Here is a 25,079-nt window from a genome sequence, read left to right on the forward strand (position 1 = left end):
GGAGAAGGAAAGAGATGGAAAGAAGAGAAGAAAAGGAGATGATGAAGGAAGGTCATCCACGCGTACGCGTCTATCATGCGTGCGCGTGGATTGAGGTGAAATGGACGCGATGCGTACGTGTGGGTCATGCGTACGCGTGCATGGCAAACCAAAGAGGGGACACGTGCGCGTCCTCCACGCTTACGCGTGGGTTGATTTGTTCTTCAGGCTCAATGTTCGCACAGAGCAGGCGCAACTCTCGGGTTTTTTTGGCTGGGAGGTGAAAATCTGCAATCCACGCATACGCGTGCATGACGCGTGCGCGTGGAAGGTCGAAAATGCTTGATGCACGCGTACACGTGGAGCATGCGTGCGCGTGGGTTGATACTCTGTTTTTTAAAATTTATCATATTTTTGCACCAAACCAAGCATTCCAAACCTCCAAACAGCTAGCAAAACACCATAAAACCTTATTTACCCTACTAAACTACCAAATAAACTAAACAAATCCAACAAAACATGAAATTACACTAATTCTACCAATATTTACAAAAGAGAAAAAGGAAAGATTTTACCATGGTGGGGTGTCTCTCACCTAGCACTTTTGTTTATTGTCCTTAAGTTGGACTTATGGGGAGCTCCTCTCAAGGTGGCTTGTGCTTAAATTCATCTTAAACTCTCACCAATTCTTGGTTCTCCATTGTGCCCCAAGATTTTTCATGAGTTGCACCAAGTCTTGATGGAGTTCTTCACAAGCTTGGGGCTCCCAAAGTTGATCCTCTTCTTGTAATCCGGGATCCCACACTTTATTTTCACACATGTCTTGAAGTTGATCATCATTAATCTATCCGAGTGGCATAACCTTAGAATTCTCATTTAAGCGACCAAATATTCTCCTAGACCCAAGCAATCTAGCTCTATACCAACCCTTGCTATTAAGCTTTGAACATGTCACCCTCATGAACTTTGATTTAAATTGCCAACCACTAACCATCTCCCTTTTGCTCTAAAGGCACAAATTTTTTTAAGTTGACCATCTGTTTCAAGTAAACCATATTCAAGGGGAATGATAAAGCTTAAGGACAAGAGATTTACCTACTTGAATGAAAGAATGGATGGTGATGGCTTGGGGAGAGGTGTTTCCAATATGCTTGCTAGCTCCACTCCCTTGTGTTCTTCCTTGGTTACCTCCACCTCTTCATAAACTTCTTCAATTTCAATTCTTTGTTCATCAATTTCATCTAACTCTTCTCCATCACTCAAATCATAAATGGGAGGTTGAGAGAGATCTACCTCCACATTGCTTCCTATCTCATCGGGAGAAGGTTCTTCCAACTCAAAGGATTCACCACCAAGGAGGGTTGATGCATGATCTTCATCACCATGGGAACTCAACTCTTTCTTCATTCCTTCCAAGTCTTCATTCAACAATTGTTTTGGAGGTCGTGCACTCTCCTCTTCAACATCAAATTCAATCTTCTTGGAGGAATTTTCTATGATTTTAGCTTCCCATAGAGGTTCCGCATCTCCTAAATCTTCAACCACTTCTTCCTTTTCTTCAATGATCATAGGCTCCTCCAATTGCTCTAACATAACATAGCATTCCTCCTTCTCCACCGGAGTTTCCAATCTCTCCCCCATGCTTTGCTCTTCAATTGATTCTCCACATGTGACCATGGGAGTGCTTTGAGTACTCAAGCATTGGGAGGCTAATCGGCTTACTACCTCGGTCAAGGTAGCCACAAATTCTAGTGTCTCCCTTTGCATCTCTTCTTGCCCTTGAAGTATAAGGCCAAGGGTTTCATCCATTGAGGATTGAGGTGGATAAGAGGGTTCATTGTCTTGGATAAATGGTTCATAATAGGAAGGTGGTTCTTCTTGGTAAGGGTGTGGTGGTGTATATTGAGGTGGTTCTTGGGAGTATTGATATTGGAATGGTAGTTCCATGTATGGTTCATATGGTTCATAAGGTGGTTAGTATGGTGGATAAGGGTTAGGGTCATATGGAGGTGTTTGGTAAAAAGGGGCTTGTGAGTATGGTTGAGGACTATGTTGAGGGTATGGTTCATAGGCATATGGTGGTGGTTCTTGAAAGTCACAAGGAGATTCACCATAGCCATTTGATTGGTATGCATTATAGAATGGCTCTTGTTCATAGTGTGTTGGTGGAGGTTGTTGCCATGAGGATTGATCATATGCATATGGCTCCTCCCACCTTTGATTATCCCATCATTGATGCCTGTTATCATTGAAATTATTATTTCCTACAACATAATTTGAACCAAACTCATAGCCAAATGGGTGAGAATTCATAGTAGCAAGAGAAAATAGAAACAAAAGCTAATAAGAAAGAATGAAACAAAGTTCTAAAGCTAGCAAAAACTAACAAGCAATTCCAAAATCAAGCTATTCACAATATTCACATATATACAATAACCAATAACACAACACCATTGCAATTCTCCGGCAACGGCACCATTTTAATGAATGGAATATTGACGGTTTAGAATTCATAAATGAAATCTCGTTGCAAGTATAGTTTCTAAACTAACAATAATCCTTTCATACAAAAGATTGTTTGTCACAAGTACAAACCCCTAAAATTATAACCGAAGTATTCAAACCTCGGGTCATTCTCCCTAGGAATTGCAACAAAGTGTCCTTATTATTGGTTATGAGTTATGTTTGGGGTTTTCGAATTAAGAGACAAGAAATATAAATGGTAAAGGAATTAAACTAACAACTAACAAAGCTCTTGGCAAAGTATGAGAACTAGAAGTCCTATCCAAGTTATCCTCCTCAATTGTGATAACAATTGTCCATTGCTCCCACTTAGTTAACCTCTAACCATGGAGGAAAGTCAAGTGGATGAATTAACTTGATTCCACAAGTCCTAGCCAACTCCCAAAGGAAAGACTAGCTTTAGTGGTATTCAAGTCAATTAGTAACTTCTAATTACCAATCAACAAAGGCATTAGATAACTCAAGAGTCACTAATTACTCTACCTAGGCCAAGAGGAACAAAATCTAATTCATAACTAAAAGAAGCATTTCATCAAACACATAAAAGACAATAAAGGTAAACACATGAATTGCAAGAAGTAAAGAGAGATCTAACTACAATGACAAGAGATCCATAATAGAAAACCAAATCAAACATGAAAAATCATGGAAATCATAAATTGCATTGAAAGAGAAATAGAGATCTACATAAGAATTCATAAAGCAAAAGAAAAATTGAAGCAAGAGTAGAAGTAGATCTAGATCTAAGAGAAGAGAACTAAAACCTAATCCTAATCCTAATTCTAGAGAGAAGAGGGAGCTTCTTTCTCTAGAAACTAACTTTTCCTCCAAAACTAAACTAAAACTAAACTAATGGTTCAAAAGTTGTGATTCTCCTTCAGTCCTTGGGTTAAATAGCATCAGAGGTGAGTTGGATTTGGGCCTGGGAAGCCCAGAATTCGACCCCAGCGTTTTGCCTTTAAGTGAGTCACGTGCGAGTATCGACGCGTACGCGCCGTGTACGTGTACGCGTCACCATGCGACCTCATCATTTCACGCGTGCGTGTTTGCTGCGCCTGCGCGTCGATCTCAGCATCCCAAATCCTTGTTTCTTCACGAGTTCTCCACTTGCATGCTTTTCCTCTTCATTCCTTTGATCCATCCCTAGCCTTTCCAAATCTGAATTCACTAACAAACATATCAAGGCATCTAATGGAATCAAAGGTGAATCAAAATTGGCAATTAAGGGCCTAAATAGCATGTTTTCACACTTGAGCACAAATTAGGAGACAATCATGAAACCATAGTATTTCGTTGAATAAATGTGGGTAAAATGTCATAAAATCCCCTAAATTAAGCACAAGATAAACCCTAAAAATGGGTTTTATCAACGCGTCTATTAGAACCATAAAATATCTAAAAGATCCACATGGTAGATGAATAGGTCCACATATATTGTCTTGAATCCTTTCTAGGAATTCAGGAGATTTAAATCCAATCTTTACTGGTAATGGCCTTAAAATTAACTTCCCTTGAGAACATGCAGCACAACAAAATTCACTAAATTTAAGAATCTTCTGGTTCTTTAGTGAATGTCCATGGGAGTTTTTAATAATTCTCCGCATCATGGTTGTTCCCGGATGACCCAATCGGTCGTGCCAAGTTATGAATTCATTTGGGTTAGTAAACTTCTGATTTACAATGGCATGTGATTTAATTGCACTAATCTTGGTATAATATAATCCAGATGACAGTAAGGGTAACTTTTCTAATATAACATTTTTATTTAAATCATGAGTTGTGATACATAAGTACTCATGACCTCCCTCATTCATAGTCTCAATATGATATTCATTTTGGCGAATATCTTTAAAACTCAATAAGTTCCTTAGAGACTTAGTAGACAATAGTGCATTATTTATTAAAAATTTTGTTCCTCCGCGAAATAAAATTATAGCTCTTCTGGAGCCTTCTATCACATTGCCTGAGCCAATAATAGTATTAACATATTCTTCTTTTGACACAAGATGGGTAAAATATATATCACTTTTGAGAATGGTGTGCGAACTTGCACTATCAGCAAGGCATACATCTTCATAATATGTCCTTACCATTTTTCTTCAAATACAAATAATAATAATAATAATAATAATAATAATAATAATAATAATAATAATAATAATAATAATAATAATATGAGTAAAAGTACATGTACAGAAAAATTATTCACATGAATACTTAAACACATATATTAAACTATTTCATCATTGATCAAATAGCCAATATTTCCTTCAAGATTCTCAAAGAAATTAGATACATCATAATGAGTGGTGGAATTTTCATCATTTGAAACAAAATTTTTTTCCTTTCCTTTGTCATCCTTTTTCAAAGATACTTGATAAAGACCGACTAGGTGCCTTGGAGTACGACAGGTATGCGACCAATGGCCCTTTCCACCACAACGGAAACACTTATCCTCTGTTGATTTATTTTGCCCAGAGTTTCTTTCTTTATCCAACTTCTAGTGAGATCCTTTCTTGTGAACATAATTCCAATTCCTTCCATAATTTTTCATGTTACTAAAACCTTGCCATTTACCTCTTCTGGGGTAATGACTTGCCGCATTTACTTCAAAAAATGGGGCGGCGCCAGTTGGGCGCGCTTCATGATTTTTTAAGAGCAACTCATTGTTGCGTTCATCAACAAGAAGGCAAAAAATTAACTTAAAATATTTTTAACCCTTTTTCTCGATACTGCTGCTGCAAGAGCACATTCGAGGCATGGAAGGTCGAGAAAGTTTTCTCTAACATATTGGGCTTGATGAAGTATCACCGTCTTTTAATGATTGTACCTTTCTTCAAGGTCTTTCCACAGATCATGATCTTTTAATGTGAGATATTCGTTTTTCAATCCTTCGTCAAGAAGGAAAATCTTGGCTTTGGCTTTATCCTTTTGGGATGTATTATTTTCAGCCTTAATGGTATCTCCAAGATCCATTGAATCAAGATGCATGGATTTTAGCATCAAGTATCCAAGATAAATAATTGTTTCCAGATATATCAAGAACATTAAATTCAAGATGAGAGAGATTCGACATAATAAAAATTGGTTACCTGGAGTCTTCCTAAAATTTTATCAGAGTCCCGTGCTGATAACGTGTTATAAAATAACTAAATAAATAAATAAGAAAGAGGTAACAAATATAAAATAAAAAAATATAAAGAGAGAGAAGAGTGTGTTAGCAGTATACGAGGGAAAGAGAAAATTTTATTGATTGTTCGTGTATATATGCCCTATTTATACATACATAAAGTATTTATTTTTCAACTTTCATTTAATGTGATTCTCTTAAAAATTGGCATTCACATCCTTCATTCTTATCACAACATATAGTGATATTTAACGTATTAATCACATACCATGATTTGTCACTTTTTTTTTCTACTTTGATAATCAATATTTTAAATATTTTTATAAAATTAATAAAAAAAAAAGTTAGAAAACAATTTGTATGTATCGATGGTATAATTTTCTGTCAATTATGATAATAATTAATGACATAGTTTAACACCTTTTTAATTTTTATTTGTTAGTTCACGAGTACGATTTTTTTATTAAAACAAAAAAAAGAAAAATATTAGTACATACAATTTAATAGACATTTCTTCCAAGGTTAAAGATATGTTCATTTAAATTTCACTTTCGTTGGGTTTCACTCTATTATTCAGATCATATAAAATGGAGATCAAACCATTCCAAAATTCATATTATCATAGAAAGACTTCGTGTTGGCCATGTGACTTCATATATAGAATTTAAAAAAAAAAACATAAAAAATAAAAATAAAACAGCAAACAAATACTTTTGTGAATATATGTGAGAAATTTTTGGAGATTAGTAATTTTTAGTATTTTTTGTTATTATTTGACTAATATAAATATTAAATTATTTTTAACAAATAAATTTTACTAATTTATGTGTGTAAATTCTGAAAAACGTGAGTATAAATTGTATTAATTCATGTGTGTAAAACTCTGATAAATTTTATATATACAAATTATATGTTTCTTGTGTGCAAAACATCTATAAATATGAGTGCAAATTATTATTGGCAAAGTGCTGATAAAAAATAATAATATTTGTTAATCACATAATATTGCTCTATATCGTCTCTGTCTCAAAGTTGGGATAAGGTCCGTTTAGGCTATTTACAGCATAGAATTTCTTTATAAAGAATACTAGATGACCATCAAAATTTATTATTTTTTACCCTCATTTAGTCATCAATGTTTAAAGTTATAGATAAAGTATGTTGTTGGATTACTAGACTAAAAGAATTGAATTGATGACTAAGTGATGGCCAAAAACAATAAATTCTAATGGCCTCCTAACATTTTTCTTTCTTTATTTATGAAATTAGTTTCTTATATTCAGTAAAATGTCTACAAGTTTATTTTTATTTTTTATTTTTGGAAAATATTTTAAGAAGCCTCCTAAGAACCCAAGGACAAGGTTAGGGATGGCAACGGGTGCCTATGGGAGGCGGGGACATGCCCCCGTCCCCCGCCCCCATGGTGTACAAAATTGTGATTCACACTTTTCACAACTCTGCACAACTAACCAGCAAGTGCATTGGGTCGTCCAAGTAATAAACCTTACGTGAGTAAGGGTTGATCCCACGGAGATTGTCGGCTTGAAGCAAGTTATGGTCATCTTGTAAATCTCAGTCAGGCAAATTCAAATGGTTATGGGGTTTTGATAATTAAAAGATAAATAAAACATAAAATAAAATAAAGATACTTATGTAATTCATTGGTGGGAATTTCAGATAAGCGTTTGGAGATTCTTTGTTGCTTCTAAACCTCTGCTTTCCTATTGTATTCTTCCAACCATGCGTGCTCCTTTCCATGGCAAGCTGTATGATCCTCTCGGATGAAAATACCAGGTACGATCTCTGCACGGCTAATCAACTGTCGGATTTCTCGTCTCGGATGAAAAATACCATGTACAGCTACCGCACAGCTAATCATCTGTCAGTTCTCACTAGCGTCGGAATAGGACCCTTGTCCTTTTGCACACTGTCACTGCGCCCAACATTCGCAAGTTTGAAGCTCGTCACAGTCATCCCCTCCCAGATCCTACTCGGAATACCACAGACAAGGTTTAGACTTTCCGGATCTCAGGAATGGCTGCCAATTGGTTCTAGCCTATACCACGAAGATACTAATCTCACAGACTCGGTCCGTGTATTAGATATCTAAGAGAATATACTCCGGCTGTCGTCCAATGACTACGTTGAATATCATGTAGACCGCTTGTGGTTGTCAGGCACGCGGATCTTGGCTAAGCGAGTAACGAAGATAGTGGGTGATTGTCACGGGTCACCCCTTCATTCTGACTTAACTGAATTAAGTACAAGAGTATATCTTGGAGAAGAAGTAGGCGTGAATTGAAGGAAAAAATAATAGTACTTGTATTAATTCATGAAGAACAGCAGAGCTCCACACCTTAATCTATGGGGTGTAGAAACTCCACCGTAGAAAATACATAAGTGAAAAAGGTCTAGGCATGGCCGTGAGGCCAGCCTCCAAATGTAACATAAAAGGGTTTCAAAGATGATAAAGTCTGAAAGTATACAATAGTAAAAAGTGCTATTTATACTAAACTAGTTACTAGGGTTTACAGAAAGTAAGTAACTAAGTGAATATAGTGCAGAAATCCACTTCCGGGGCCCATTTGGTGTGTGTTTGGGCTGAGCATTGAAGCTTTCACGTGCATAGGCTGTTCTTGGAGTTAAACGCCAGCTTAGGTGCCAGTTTGGGCGTTTAACTTCAGTTTTGGTGCCAGTTCTGGCGTTTCCAGAAAGTTTTTGGCTGGCTTTTAGCGCCAGTTTGGGCCATCAAATCTCAGGCAAAGTATGGACTATTATATATTGATGGAAAGCCCAAGATGTCTACATTTCAACGCAATTGAGAGCGCGCCAATTGGACTTCTGTAGCTCCAGAAAATTCACTTCGAGTGCAGGAGGGTCAGAATCCAACAGCATCTACAGTCCTTTTTTAGTCTCTGAATCAGATTTTTGCTCAGGTCCCTCAATTTCAGCCAGAAAATACCTGAATTTACAGAAAAATACACAAACTCATAGTAAAGTCTAGAAATGTGATTTTTTCATAAAAACTAATAAAAATATAATAAAAAGTAACTAAAACATACTAAAAATTATGTAAAAATAATGCCAAAAAGGGAATAAATTATCCGCTCATCACAACACCAAACATAAATTGTTGCTTGTCCCGAAGCAACTAAAAATGAAATAGGATAAAAAGAAGAGAATATACAATAAATTCCAAAAATATCAATGAAGCTTAGTTCCAATTAGATGAGCAGGGCTAGTAGCCTTTTTACTTCTGAACAGTTTTGGCATCTCACTTTATCCTTTGAAGTTCAGAATGATTGGCATCCATATTAGGAACTCAGAATTCAGATAGTGTTATTGATTCTCTTAGTTCAGTATGATGATTCTTGAACACAGCTACTTTATGAGTCTTAGTCGTGACCCTAAGCATTTTGTTTTCCAGTATTACCACCGGATACATAAATGCCACAGACACATAACTGGGTGAACCTTTTTAGATTGTGACTCAGCTTTGCTAGAGTTCCCAGTTAGAGATGCCCAGAGCTCTTAAGCACACTCTTTTTTGCTTTGGACCACGACTTTAACTGCTCAGTCTCAAGCTTTTTACTTGACACCTTCACGCCACAAGCACATGGTTAGGGACAGCTTGGTTTAGCCGCTTAGCCCAGGATTTTATTCCTTTGGGCCCTCCTATCCATTAATGCTCAAAGTCTTGGATCCTTTTTTTACCCTTGCCTTTTGGTTTAAAGGGTTATTGGCTTTTTCTGCTTGCTTTTTCTTTTTCTTTCTTTTTTCTTTTTTTCTTTATTTTTTTTCGCCATTTTTTTCTTTTTTTTTCGCAAGCTTTGTTTTTCACTGCTTTTTCTTGCTTCAAGAATTAATTTTATAATTTTTCAAATTGTCAATAACATTTCTCCTTTTTTATTATTCTTTCAAGAGCCAACAATTTTAACATTCATAAACAACAAATTCAAAAATATGCACTGTTCAAGCATTCATTCAGAAAACAAAAAGTATTGCCACCACATCAAAATAATTAAACTAATTTTAAGATAGAATTCGAAATTCATGTACTCCTTTTTCTTTTTCAGAAAATATTTTTTCCATTTAAGAAAGGTGAAGGATTCATAGGATATTCATAGCTTTAAGATATAGACACTAAACACTAATGATCATGTAATAAAGACACAAACATAGACAAAACATAAAGCATAAAAACCGAAATACAGAAAAATAAGAACAAGAAAATTAAAGAACGGGTCCACCTTAGTGATGGCGGCTAGTTCTTCCTCTTGAAGATCTTATTGAGTGCTTGAGCTCCTCTATGTCTCTTCCTTGCCTTTGTTGCTCCTCTCTCATGGCCTTTTGGTCCTCTCTGATTTCATGGAGGATGATGGAGTGCTCTTGGTGCTCCACTCTTAGTTGCTCCATGTTGGAACTTAATTTTCCTAAAGAGGTGTTGATTTACCCCCCAATAGTTGTGTGAAGGAAAGTGCATCCCTTGAGGAATCTCAGGGATTTCTTGATGAAGAACTTCCTCATGCTCTTGTTGAGGTCCATGAGTGGGCTCTCTTGTTTGCTCTATCCTCTTCTTAGTGATGGGCTTGTCTCCTTCAATGAGGATGTCTCCCTCTATGACAATTCCAGCTGAATTGCATAGGTTACAGATGAGATGAGGGAAGGCTAACCTTGCTAAAGTAGAGGGCTTGTCCGTCACCTTGTAGAGTTCTAGAGATATGATCTCATGAAATTCTACTTACTCTCTAATAATGATACTATGGATCATGATAGCGCAGTCTATTGTAACTTCAGACCGGTTGCTAGTAGGAATGATAGAACGTTGGATAAACTCCAACAATCCCCTAACCACGGGCTTGAGGTCAAGCCTTCTTAATTGAACCGGCTTGCCTCTTGAGTCTCTCTTCCATTGAGCTCCTTCCACACAGATGTCTATGAGGACTTGATCCAACCTTTGATCAAAGTTGACCCTTCTAGTGAAAGGATGAGGATCTCCTCTCATCATTGGCAAGTTAAATGCCAACCTCACATTTTTTGGACTGAAATCCAAGTAATTCCCCCGAACCATTGTGAGCCAATTCTTTGGGTTCGGGTTCATACTTTGATCATGGTTCTTAGTGATCCATGCATTAGCATAAAACTCTTGAACCATTAAGATTCTGACTTGTTGGATGGGGTTGGTGAGAGCTTTCCAACCTCTTCTTTGAATCTCATGTCGGATCTTCGGATATTCACTCTTTTTTAGCATGAAGGGGACTTCGGGGATCACCTTTTTCTTGGCCACAACTTCATAGAAGTGGTCTTGATGGACCTTTGAGATGAATCTCTCCATCTCCCATGACTCGGAGGTGGAAGCAATTGCCTTCCCTTTCCTCTTTCTAGAGGTTTCTTCGGTCTTAGGTGCCATTGATGGTTATGGAAAAACAAAAAGAAGAGCTTTTTCCACACCAAACTTAAAAGGTTTGCTCGTCCTCGAGCAAAAGAAGAAAGAAAGGATGAGAAGAAGAAGAAATGGAGGAGATGGAGGGGAGTAGTGAATTCGGCCAAGGGGGGTTTAAGTGTGTATGATGTATGAAATTGAAGGTGGTAAGGAGGGGTATTTATAGGGTAAGAGAGAGAGGGAAGTCGTGTATGAGGGGTTGGGTTTGGGAGAGAAATGGTTTGAATTTGAATGGTGAGGTAGGTGGGGTTTTATGATGGATGGATGTGAATGGTGAAGAGATTGTGGGGAAGAGGGTAGGATTTGATAGGTGAATGATATTTGGGGAAGAGGTATTGATGGGATTGGTAAAGGATATTTTGGGAAGAGTGTTAGGAAGAGGTGTGAAGAAGAGAGAGAGTGAGTTGGGGTAGGTGGGGATCCTGTGGGGTCCACAGATCCTGAGGTGTCAAGGAATTCTGCTCCCGGCACTATTCTGGCATTTAAACGCCCTCTGTGTGCCATTTCTGGCGTTAAACACCAGCTCTGCTACCTTTCTTGGCATTAAAAGCCAGTCTGCTGCCCCTTTCTGGCGTTTAACGCCAGCCATACACCATTTTCTGGCGTTAAACGCCAGTCTGTCTGCCATTTCTGGCGTTTAACGCTAGCCAGACACCAGACACCCTTTTCTGGTGTTAAACGCCAGTTTGGCTGCCATTTCTGACGTTTAACGCCCAGAATGCTGCCAGACTAGGCGTTAAACGCCCATTCTGCTATCCTTACTAGCGTTTAAACGCCAGTAAGCCTGTTCTCCAGGGTATGCTGTTTTTGACGCTATTTTTTTTATTTTGCTTTAATTCTGCAGTTATTTTTGTGACTCCACATGATCATCTACCTAAAGAAAACATAAAATGACAATGGAATATAAATAAATATAATTAAATAACATTGGGTTGCCTCCCAATAAGCGTTTCTTTAATGTCAATAGCTTGACAGTGAGCTCTTAGAGAGCTTCACAGAGACTCAGAGCTTAATGGTGGCCTCCCAACACCAAACTTAGAAGTTGAGTGTGGGGGCTCTATTTGACTTTGTATTGAGAGAAAATTTCCATGCTTCCTCTCTATGGTTACAGAAGAAGATCCTTGAGCCTTAAACACAAGGTAGTCCTCATTCAATTGAAGGACTAACTCTCCTCTGTCCACATCAATCACAGCTCTTGCTGTGGCTAGGAAGGGTCTTCCAAGGATAATGGATTCACCTTCATCCTTTCCAGTGTCTAGGATTATGAAGTCAGCAGGATGTACAGGTCTTCAACCTTCACTAGGACATCCTCTACAAGTCCATAAGCCTGTTTCATTGATTTGTCTGCCATCTCTAATGAGAATTTAGCAGCTTGTACCTCAAAGATCCCTTGTTTCTCCATTACAGAGAGTGGCATGAGGTTTATACTTGAACCAAGGTCACACAGAGCCTTCTTAAAGGTCATGGTGCCTATAGTACAAGGTATTAAGAATTTTCCGGGATCTGGTTTCTTCTGAGGTAATTTCAGTTGAACCAAAGCATTCAGTTCATTGATGAGCAATGGAGGTTCATCCTCCCAAGTCTCATTACCAAATAACTTGGCATTCAACTTCATGATTGCTCCTAGATACTGAGCAACTTGCTCTTCAATAATATCTTCATCTTCTTCAGAGGAAGAATACTCATCAGAGCTCATGAATGGCAACAGTAAGTTCAGTGGAATCTCCATGGTCTCTTTATGAGCCTCAGATTCCTTTGGTTCCTCATTAGGAAACTCCTTAGTAGTCAGTGGACGTCCATTGAGGTTTTCCTCACTGGAAATCACTACCTCTTCCTCCTCTATAGTTTCGGCCATGTTGGGTATATTTATGGCCTTGCACTCTCTCTTTGGATTCTCTTCTGTATTGCTTGGGAGAGTACTAAGAGGGATTTCAGTAACTCTTTTACTCAACTGGCCCACTTGTGCCTCCAAATTTCTGATGGAGGACCTTGTTTCAGTCATGAAACTGAGAGTGGTCTTAGATAGATCAGAGACTATGGTTGCTAAGTCAGAGATGCTCTGCTTAGAATTCTCTATCTGTTGCTCAGAAGATGATGGAAAAGGCTTGCTATTGCCAAACCTATTTCTCCCACGATGATTATTATTAAAGCCTTGTTGAGGCTTCTGTTGATCCTTCCATGAGAAATTTGGATGATTTCTCCATGAAGGATTATAGGTGTTTCCATAGGATTCTCCCATGTAATTCAACTCTTCCATTGCAGGGTTCTCAAGGTCATAAGCTTCTTCTTCAGAGGAAGCTTCTTTAGTACTGCCAGATGCAGCTTGCATTTCAGTCAGATTCTGAGAAATCATATTGACTTGCTGAGTCAATATTTTATTCTGATCAATATGGCATTCAGAGTGTCAATCTCAAGAACTCCTTTCTTCTGAGTCATCCCATTATTCACAGGATTTCTTTCAGAGGTGTACATGAACTGGTTATTTGCAACTATTTCAATGAGTTCCTGGGCTTCTGTAGGTATTTTCTTCAGATGAAGAGATCTACCAGTAGAGTGATCCAATGATATCTTGGACAATTCAGATAGACCATCATAGAATATACATAGGATGCTCCATTCTGAAAGCACGTTAGAAGGACACCTTCTGATCAATTGCTTGTATCTTTCCCAAGCTTCATAGAGGGATTCACGTTCCTTCTATCTGAAAGTTTGGACTTCTACTCTGAGCTTGCTCATCTTTTGAGGTGGAAAGAATTTGGCCAAGAAAGCATTGACCAACTTTTCCCAAGAGTTTAGGCTTTCTTTAGGTTGTGAATCCAACCATATCCTAGCTCTGTCTCTTACAGCAAAATGGAAAAGCATAAGTCTGTAGACCTCAGGATTAACCTCATTGGTCTTAACAGTGTCACAGATTTGCAAGAATTCAGCTAAGAACTGATGAGGATCTTCCAATGGAAGTTCATGAAACTTGCAATTCTGCTGCATTAGAGAAACTAATTGAGGCTTAAGCTCAAAGTTGTTTGCTCCAATTGTAGGAATTGAGATGCTTCTTTCATAGAAGTTAGAAGTTGGTGCAGTAAAGTCACCAAGCACCTTCCTTGCATCTCCACCATTGTTGTTATTTTTGGCTGCCATCCCTACTTCTTTTTCGAAAATTTCTGTAAGGTCCTCTCCAGAGTGTTGTGCTTTAACTTCTCTTAGCTTCCTCTTTAGAGTCCTTTTAGGTTCAGGATCATCTTCAACAAGAATGTTCTTATCCTTGTTCCTACTCATATGAAAAAGAAGAGAACAGAGAAGAAGAGGAATCCTCTATGTCACAGTATAGAGATTTCTTTATGTAAGTAGAAGAAAAGAAGAATAGAAGAATGAGGTAGGGAGAGAATAAAGAGAATTCGAACACAGAGAGAGGAAGAGGGTTCAAATTTTAAGAAGAAGCAAAGTGTTAGTAAATAAATAAAATAAATAGAAAGAGATGAGAGAGAGAGAGAGTTTTCGAATTTTTAATTAAAAAAAAAGAAAAATATTTTTATTTTTATTTTAATTATGAGTTAGAATTCAAAATTTAAGAAGGAAAATAAAATAAAATTAGAATTGAAAATAATTAGTTAATTAAAAGGAATTTTGAAAAAGTGGTTAGTAATTTTTGAAAATTAGAGAGAGAAAAGTAGTTAGGTGGTTTTGAAAAAGATAAGAAATAGTAAACTTTTAAAATCAAACAAACAAATCAAGTGGTTAATTGAAAAGGATTTGAAAATAAATTTTGAAAAGATAAGAAGTTAGAAGAAGATTTTGAAATTAAGTTTTGAAAAAGATATGATTGAAAGTTAATTGAAAAAAAAATATTTAAAAAAAGAAATTTAAAAAGATTTGATTTTGAAAATTAAGGTTAATGACTTGACTAACAAGAAACTAAAAGATATGATTTTAGAATTTAAAGATTGAACCTTTCTTAACAAGAAAGTAACAAACTTGAAATTTTTGAATCAAAACATTAAATGTTAGCAATAATTTCAAAAATCATGAAATAGAAATAAGAAAAAGATTTTGAAAATTAATTTTGGGATTTTCGAAAACATGAAAGAAAAATGAAAAATATTTGATTTTTGAAAAAGATTTGAAAAGATAGGATTTTTAATTTGAAATTTTGACTTGACTAACAAGAAACAACTAAAATTTAAAACTTTTGACGAAATCAACCCAAAATTTCGAAATTTATGAGTAAAATAAGGGAAAGATATTATTTTTTATTTTTGAATTTTTAATGAGGAGAGAGAAAAACAACAAAATGACACAAGACATAAAAATTTAAGATCAAAACAAAAAATGCATGCAAGAACACTTTGAATGTCAAGATGAACACCAAGAACACTTTGAAGATCATGATGAACATCAAGAACATATTTTTGAAAATTTTTAAGAAAAGAAACACATACAAGACACCAAATTTAGAAATTTTTAATGTTTAGACACTATGAATTCGAAAATGCATATGAAAAACAAGAGAAGACACAAAACAAGACAAATTAAAGATCAAACAAGGAAAATCATCAAGAACAACTTGAAGATCAAGAAAGAACACAATGCATATATTTTCGAAAACTAAAGAAAAATTAAAAAGATGCAGTTGACACCAAACTTAAAATTTGATACTAGACTCAAACAAAAAACATAAAATTTTTGGTTTTTATGGTTTTATTAATTTTTTTGTATTTTTTTTTTCGAAAATTATTTTAGAAGAAGAAATTAAAGAAATTCAAAATTTTTAATAAGAATTCCAGGATTCCAGTAATGTTAGTCTAAAACTTCGGTCCAAAAGATTAGACATGGCCAATGGCCTGCCAAGCTTCAACACAGAATTTTAATTGAGAATCCAAAGGCTCATGCAATGTTATTCTAAAGCTCTGGTCCAAAAGAATTAGACATGGCCAAATGGCCAGCCAAGCTTTAACATAACACATACAAGCATGTCCTTTCTACAATGGAAAGTGGAAACCTCAGTCCAAAAGATTAGACATGACTTAACAGCCAGCCAGGTTCCAACATATCTCATGAAGCTCTAGAATTCATTCTTAAAAATTCTGAAGAACACATTTTTTTCGAAAACTTTTTTATTATTTATTTATTTTTTTTCGAAAATAAGAATAAAAAGCTTAAACATAAAATAAAATTACCTAATCTAAGCAACAAGATGAACCGTCAGTTGTCCAAACTCGAACAATCCCCGGTAACGGCGCCAAAAACTTGTTGCACGAAATTGTGCTTCGCACTTTTCACAACTCCGCACAACTAACCAGCAAGTGCACTGGGTCGTCCAAGTAATAAACCTTACGTGAGTAAGGGTCGATCCCACGGAGATTGTCGGCTTGAAGTAAGCTATGGTCATCTTGTAAATCTCAGTCAGGCAGATTCAAATGGTTATGGGGTTTTGATAATTAAAAGATAAATAAAACATAAAATAAAATAAAGATACTTATGTAATTCATTGGTGGGAATTTCAGATAAGCGTTTGGAGATGCTTTGTTTCTTCTGAACCTCTGATTTCCTATTGTATTCTTCCAACCATAAGTGCTCCTTTCCATGGCAAGCTGTATGATCCTCTCGGATGAAAAATACCAGGTACGATCTCTGCACGGCTAATCAACTGTCGGATTTCTCGTCTCGGATGAAAAATACCATGTACAGCTACCGCACGGCTAATCATCTGTCGGTTCTCACTAGCGTCGGAATAGGACCCTTGTCCTTTTGCACACTGTCATTGCGCCCAACATTCGCAAGTTTGAAACTCGTCACAGTCATCCCCTCCTAGATCCTACTCGGAATACCACAGACAAGGTTTAGACTTTCCGGATCTCAGAAATAGCTGTCAATTGGTTCTAGCCTATACCACGAAGATACTAATCTTACGGACTCGAACCGTGTATTAGATATCCAAGAGAATATACTCCGGCTGTCGTCCAATGACTACGTTGAACATCATGTAGACCGCTTGTGGTTGTCAGGCACGCGGATCTTGGCTAAGCGAGTAACAAAGATGGTGGGTGATTGTCACGGGTCACCCCTTCATTCTGACTTAACTGAATTAAGTACAAGAGTATATCTTGGAGAAGAAGTAGGCGTGAATTGAAGGAAAAAATAATAGTACTTGCATTAATTCATGAAGAACAGCAGAGCTCCATACCTTAATATATGGGGTGTAGAAACTCCACCGTAGAAAATACATAAGTGAAAAAGGTCTAGGCATGGCCGTGAGGCCAGCCTCCAAATGTAACATAAAAGGGTTCCAAAGATGATAAAGTCTGAAAGTATACAATAGTAAAAAGTGCTATTTATACTAAACTAGTTACTAGGGTTTACAGAAAGTAAGTAACTAAGTGAATATAGTGCGGAAATCCACTTTCGGGGCCCACTTGGTGTGTGCTTGGGCTGAGCATTGAAGCTTTCACGTGCATAGGCTGTTCTTGGAGTTAAACGCCAGCTTAGGTGCCAGTTTGGGCGTTTAACTCCAGTTTTGGTGCCAGTTCTGGCGTTTCCAGAAAGTTTTTGGCTGGCTTTTAGCGCCAGTTTGGGTCATCAAATCTCGAGCAAAGTATGGACTATTATATATTGCTGGAAAGCCCAAGATGTCTACTTTCTAACGCAATTGAGAACGCGCCAATTGAGCTTCTGTATCTCCAGAAAATCCACTTCGAGTGCAGGAGGGTCAGAATCCAACAGCATCTACAGTCCTTTTTTAGTCTCTGAATCAGATTTTTGCTCAGGTCCCTTAATTTCAGCCAGAAAATACCTGAAATTACAAAAAAATATACAAACTCATATTAAAGTCCAGAAATGTAATTTTTGTATAAAAACTAATAAAAATATAATACAAAGTAACTAAAACATACTAAAAACTATGTAAAAATAATGTCAAAAAGGGTATAAATTATCCGCTCATCACCCCGCCACCTATAATCCGTCCCCGTCCCCGCCCCATCTCCGCGACGGGTGACGGGGACCTCGTATCCACCGGGGATCGGGGTCTCTGCAGATATCCACGGATTTTTAAAAAAATTCAAAAATATTTAAAAAACAGCAAATTGAAAAATAAAAGATACATAGTCTAAACACAAACTCAGTATTATAATCCAATTTTTCATTTTTTCAGTAAGAATTCAAACCCCAAACCCTAAATTCAATTTCAGAGCAACAAAATCAATCTCTAAATCCAAATTTACCAATTAACAGAATTCAAACCCTAATCCTAAATCCAATTTCACATTAATAGAATTCAAACCATCGCAATTTCATCAATTAAAAATCAAAATATACATTAAAACGGCAAAGTAGAGGCAGACCAGAGGTGGACCAGAGGCGAAGCTTCGAGCAGGAAGCAGTGAGCGACGCAGTGAGAGGAGGAAGGTGAGCGGCAGCGGCTCTCCTCTGACGGCAATGAAGGACGATCTTCTCTGGACGTCGACGAAGGCGGATCTCGCTCCTATGAACGGCGATGACGAAGACAACTCTCCTCTGGACGGTGACGAAAACTGCGACGATTCTCCTCAGGCGTGCAGCATGAAGACGGCTCTCCTCTCCTCTGGACGTATCAGCATGGCTAGTGATGACAGATCTGAAGAAGATAATGATAGCAGAGGCATGGCTGGAGCAGTTTCGTCTTTGCGGAGTAGAGGCGACATGGGTGCAGGCGGCGCCAACGCTGTGAGAACCAAGCACGAAGCGACACCAGCAAGGGAGGAAGGAAGAGGAAGAGGGTGAGACATGAGAGAGTGAAAGTGATCTGATGAGGGAGTGAGAGAGTGAGGCAGAGGTGTGAATTAGGTTTTTAAGTTTCCATTATATATATATACATATATATAAGAATATTTATGTAATTTCATCTATACGGATATTATACGGGTATCACGGGGAGGGTACCTCTCTCCCCGTCCCCGTCCCATTTATTAAACGGATACCCGTCCCCAGTCCCCGTAGGGAGAAAATGACCCCCAAATCTGTCTCCCGGCAGGTAATTCCCCGCGGATAACCGCCCCGCCGGGGAAAATTGCCATCTCTAGACGAGGTGGTAACGGATGAAATATGAGGAATAAAGAAGCTTCCTAAAACTGGTAGGAGAAGAGACAAAGTGGAAAGGGGATGGAAGCGCAGAAGAGATGTGGAGGGAGATGGTAGAAGTTATTAGAAGAATAGCAAAAGAAAATTTTGGTAAATCTAGAGGGATAGGACCAAGAGACAAGGAGTCTTGGTGGTGGAATGCAAGTATACAAGAAAAGATAAAGGCAAAAATAGAGTGCTTTAAAGAGTGGTCTTTGTACCACAATGCAGATAATTGGAAAAAATATAAGACGGTTAAGAAAGAGACAAAAGTGGCTGTAAGTGAAACAAGAACAAAAGTATATGAAAACCTCTACTAATCTTTAGGTACAAAGAAAGGCGAAAAAGGTATATATAGAATCGCAAAGAGTCGTGAAAGAAGAACGAGAGACTTGGATCATGTTAAGTGCATAAAGGATAAAGACGGAGAGATTTTGACTCAATATAAGAAGATCAATGAAAGGTGGAAGAGCTACTTCTACGAGTCATTTAATGAAGGGTAGAAGATTCTTCCAAGCCTTGGTCGGTTATGTACGAGGGAAGATCAAAACTTCGACTACTATCGAAGGTTTCGAGAATTTGAGGTAAAAGGCTTTAAAACGAACAAAAAATAGTAGGGCAGTAGAGTCCGATAATATTTCGATTAAAGTTTGGAAGGACCGAAGGACCTTGGAGAGAAAGGCATTAGTTGGTTAACCAAACTTTTAATGAGATTTTAAAGTAAAAAAAGATGTCATAGAATTGCGAAGACTATAGAAGGATCAAACTCAAGAGTCATACCATGACGTTATAAGAAATGGTGATAGAACGACGACTGAGACAAGAAACACAAGTATCAAAGAACCAATTTGGTTTTATGTCAAGCAGATCAACTACTGAAACTACATACATGTTAAGAAGGATGAAGAAATGTATCGTAGTAATAAAAGGGATATACATATGTTGTTTATTGATTTGGAAAAAACGTACGATAGGATGTCAAAGGAAGTCTTATGAAAGGTTTTGGAAAGGAAGAAAGTAAGAATCACATATATTCGTATAATTAAAGACATGTATAATGGGACTAGTGTGAAGACTCAAGGTGGTGTGACAGAGGAATTTCTTATTGCTATAGGACTACACCAATGATCATTTTTAAGTCTATATCTTTTCACATTAATCTTGGAAGTACTCACAGAGCATATCCAAGAGCCTTTGCCTTAGTGCATGTTTTTTGACGATGATATCGTCCTTATGAGAAAGTCAAGGAAAAACCTAAATAAGAAGTTGGATTTATGAAGAGAAGCTCTAGAAGTATATAGTCTGTGCATAAGCCGTAGCAAGACGGAACATATGGAACGTAAATTTGGCCGTCAGAGGAAAAATCCTAATACAGAGGTGAAGATTGGAAAAAACATTTTAGGAAAAATTGAATAGGATGTAAATCATAAGATGCAAGCAAGTTGGTCAAAATGGCGGTGTGTGTTTAGTTTTATATGTGACAAAAAAGTATTTTTAAAACTTAGAGGTAAATTATATCGCATTGCTATCAAACCGACTATGTTTTACGGTACAGAGTGTTGGACGGCCAAAGAGGAGCACGGACATAAATTAAGTGTGGCAGAAATGAAGATGTTGAGATGGATGAGTGGTCATACACGATTGCATAGAATAAGGAATGGAGATATAAAAGAGAGTTGGAGTAGCACCTATTGTAGAAAAGATGGTAGAATCGCGTCTCAGATGGTTTGGACATATGAGAAAAAGACCGACAGAGCACCCAGTCAAGAGGATGGATAATATGAAAGATGGACAATGGGTGAAAGGTAGAGGAAGACCATCTATAAAGTGATCAAACGAGATCTACATGTAAACAGTCTCTCTGTAGCTATGATACATGATAGAGCTCAACGGTATCGTTCGATCCATATAGCCGACCTCACCTAATGAGACAAAGTTTTGTTATTATTGTTTATTGTTAAAAAATATTTTAAGATGACTTAAATGCTTCTCTAGAATCTACTGCACATAACTGATCATAATTTTTTTTATCAATAATATTTTTCAGTTCAATAGAATAAAGACTAATTTATTGCAGATCTAAACTTCATTTATGGATGATTAATAAATTATTGTATACACAAGATAGAATTTAAATTCTCGGCCTTTGCTTAAACAAACAAGTAAGTTAACCATTTGATCAATCTAAACTGGTTATAACCGATCACAATTTGTTGATAAGGATTATCAAACATCCACTCTATATCATTAATGAATATTTAAATATAATAATTATTACAAGATATGAACATTCGATCAATATCATTGACGCATACTTAACAAGTATTGGAAGCATCAAATAATCATCACCAAATAAATAACACAACCATATTTCATGTACATCAACGGTTGGCCATTGAATTATTAAGTATAATATATATATATTAAAATAACACATTTACATACACATTTTTACAGTGCACATAACAATTTGATAAACAAAAATATTATTGGTATACTAAAATTAGCTACTATGTATTTAGTTTAGTTTATTTTTAATGTATATTTTGTATTTCAACATATATTTTATACTAGTAGTTGATTTAGTGTACACATAGCATAATCGGTTCGTAAATCATATCATCCGATTTCAAACATGCAATCTTGGAATTAATTAGTTGCGGAACTATATGAAAATTGAAATATCATGAGAAAAGTCACTAAGAACAAAGAACTTGCAAAAAAGTAAATGGCAGAAATTTACAAAAGGAAAGTGCAAGAAATTGTTGTCAGACTTAAGAGAGAAAGAGAACTCAAAATACTAAAACTATCCTAGTGAAAGGTTACCAAAATGATGACGATTCTCAGCCATAGTGGCTATCACTTCTCGTGCTTCCTCTGGTGTTTTTTTTCTCAATGCCCCTCCACTTGCAACATCAATCCCCATCCTTTCCTCGTCTAGCAATCCCTCGTAGAATTGTTCGATGAGGGCGTGTTCCGACATTGGGAGGTTAGGGTAGCTAGCAATTAATCTGTTGAACCTTTCGAAATAGTTGTAAAGATCTTCACCTTGTGATTGCTTAATGTGAATAAGGGCCTTAGTTATGGCTATGGCCCTTGAAGCAGGAAAGAATTTCAGAAGAAACAGTTTCTTGAGATCGACCCAACTTTGCACCACTCCATCTGGAAGATACAGGAGCCAATCTTTTGCTACACCTTCAAGAGACAAAGGAAATGCGCGTAGCTTAATCTGGTCTTCATTGACGCCTCGGAGTACCATTGTGCAACAAAGCATGTGGAATTCCTTAAGATGCTTGTGCGGATCTTCATTGTCCCTTCCATGAAATTTTGGTAAAAGACGGATAAAACCATCTTTGAGTTCAAAATCTACATCAAGCTTTGGATAGTGGATGGCAAAAGGTTGATGGTTAAGATCTGGCAATAGCATTTGCTCTAGTATAGAATTCTTCTTAGGGATAGCCATTATATGCAAACTTCTGAGAATCGGACTCAAGGGACTCGTTTAGAAGTTCAATGGTCCAACTGTGGTCGAACTGGTTTAACAAAATAAATAATAAATCATTTAAATAATCAATATAAATTTCTAAAGACAATAAATAATGCAACACCAATAAAACCCAGAATTTCACATTGCTGTATAATGTCAACTTTTCATTATTAACACTCCAATAGCAAACATTTTTTTCCTTTTTTGATAGTTAGCCTAAAGGCAGAGACCAATAAATAAACAAAGAAAACTAGAAAAGGAAGAAAAAAACTACTATTAAAACAACAACATCTAATTGGAAGCACCTAGATATTAGCAACACCATATGTTACTTTAAATTTCCATCCATCTAATGAAAGTTCATTCAACTCTCCAATTGCAAACAATTACCAAAAACAGGAACATCATAAGTTAATTAACAAGTATGAAGAACAACAATGCAAATCTGAATTTGAATTTTAATGTGATCCTCACTTGGAGTCCATAACAGGTTGCCAAGTCAAAAGCCAAAACAAGTTTATAACAAAATTAGGTTATAGTTTCTATCAACAAAGTGAAGCACATGCACATAAACACGCAAAGAGAGAATTGAAAAATGATAATCCCTGAAACCATGGAATCCATAGATCATAAGCAACAGAAAGAAACAACACCACTAAACCAAAGGCACATATACAACACCAAAAATAGCAACAAGCCAACAACTATTTAGAACGATTGAGAACGAAGAAGAGCAGGGAGAAGAGGAGAAGAACTCACCGGAAGTTGGATGAGCGAAGAAGGAAGAGAAGAACGACAAGGCGTGAAGCAGAAGCTAGCAGGGACGACGGAGCAGCAGTGAAGAGGAGAGAGGAGGGAGAGAAAGGCTTAGTTTGGTAAAATTTGTTTGAAACCTAATATTTTAAAGGTTATAGCTAGGGGTGGCAAATGGAAAAGTCCGGCCCGTCCTTAGTCCCGTCAAAAGTTTGCTCCGCTTTAGTTAGGGTTTGTTTGGGTGAGCTTTTAAGAAAAGATCTTTTTTTGAGTTATCTTTTTTTAAAAGATCTTATAGAGAAGTAAAAGTAATTTTATGTTTGGATATCTCATATAAAAATGTTTTTTTATCAATCAATTATGTTTGGGTATAACAATATAAAAGTACTTTTTTGTTTATTTATTACATGAAAACATCTTTTTTTTTTTAAGAAAAAAATATCTTTTAAAAAAAGATGTAAATTACAGCTTTTCAAAAAAGATCTTTTTTTGATTTTACTAGTACTTTTACTTTTACTATTAGAAATTTGCCAAACACGTTAAAAAATAAAAAAAGATCTTTTTTTTATTGAAAAAAGATCTTTTTTAAACAAAATAATGGCACCCAATAAAAGAAGCGGTGTTAGAACTTTTTCTATTCTGTCGAATAGCGGGTTGGTGGGTTTGGTCCGTCAGATTTTTTTTTTAATCATTAAATATTAAATAAAATATATAATTTTACAATTATTTTGATAAATTTATAATTTCTAAAGATCTAAAAAAGATTATAATTTATAAATTTACAAACACTAAAAATTTTATAATTATAAATATGTAATAAACATAATTATAAACCAAATTTTTTGAAATAAAATAATAAAATTAATATTGTCCAAAGTAAAATAAACGTTGTCCAAAATATATAATTAAACATCTACAAATTTATAATCAATCAAATATAAAACATAATCTAAAACATTAAATTAAAACATACCAGATTAACAGCAGTGACGACCAGGACAGAAGAGGCGAGAAGCACCGGCAACAGCCAAACGACAGATCAAGAGAGGACAGAGGAGCAACGCCGATGGCTAGGAGCCCAAGACCAACGAGAAGTGGCGACGATAGCTAGACGGAGCAGTGGCGTTGCTCAGGACCAGGACGACCGAGGAGCAACCGTGGGAGCAGCCTGTGACAAGGAGCGCCGCGATAGTGGTGCCGGACTGCCGGGCGGGTGCAAGACTGTGAGCTCAAGGCCTGCGATAAGATGGCAGCGAGAAGACGTGACTTGCGATGTTAGCATGAGCGTCACTACGTGAGCGCAGTCGAAGAGCAATGGGCCAACGGCGCTGATAGGGACACTGGACGCAACAAGGTTGGGGGCAGCTGGTGTGACCGTGTGAGTGTGTTGTGTGAGTGTGTGACTTGTGTCCGAGTGAGAGAGAGAATCGATTAGGGTAGGGTTTCTGTTTGGTCGGGTCGGCAATGCTGGATTTTGGTCAAAAAATATGCAAAAACACCCCTGGACAAAAAAAAGTACTGGGCCCGCCAAGGAAGCCTGTCCCGCCCTGCCAAAACCCAAGGTCTAAGCGGTGCAGGTTAGACGGATTTTTTAAGTATGGCGGTCTCAGATTTTCAGCCTGGCCTGTATTTTTTGGCGTGTTACGCGAGCCGGTCCGTTAGATTTAGCCCCGTTT

General features: G+C 36.9%; 1 long non-coding RNA gene and 1 other non-coding gene across 2 annotated transcripts; one reads left to right on the forward strand and one right to left on the reverse strand.

Moving 5' to 3' along the window:
• Positions 1-13,697: 13,697 nt before the first annotated feature.
• On the forward strand, positions 13,698-13,805 carry LOC148581894 (small nucleolar RNA R71). Its single transcript, XR_015896610.1, has one exon. It is a non-coding gene; the product is annotated as a small nucleolar RNA R71 (small nucleolar RNA).
• An 8,011-nt stretch (positions 13,806-21,816) lies between these two features.
• On the reverse strand, positions 21,817-23,527 carry LOC107621616 (uncharacterized). The gene is made up of 2 exons (XR_015895577.1): positions 23,410-23,527; positions 21,817-22,696 (listed from the first exon to the last, which is right to left on the reverse strand). It is a non-coding gene; the product is annotated as an uncharacterized LOC107621616 (long non-coding RNA).
• Between the last annotated feature and the right edge of the window lie 1,552 nt (positions 23,528-25,079).

The sequence above is a fragment of the Arachis ipaensis genome, chromosome B10 (genome assembly GCF_059453495.1).
Source record: "Arachis ipaensis isolate K30076 ecotype BB chromosome B10, ASM5945349v1, whole genome shotgun sequence".
Lineage (NCBI taxonomy): Eukaryota > Viridiplantae > Streptophyta > Magnoliopsida > Fabales > Fabaceae > Arachis > Arachis ipaensis.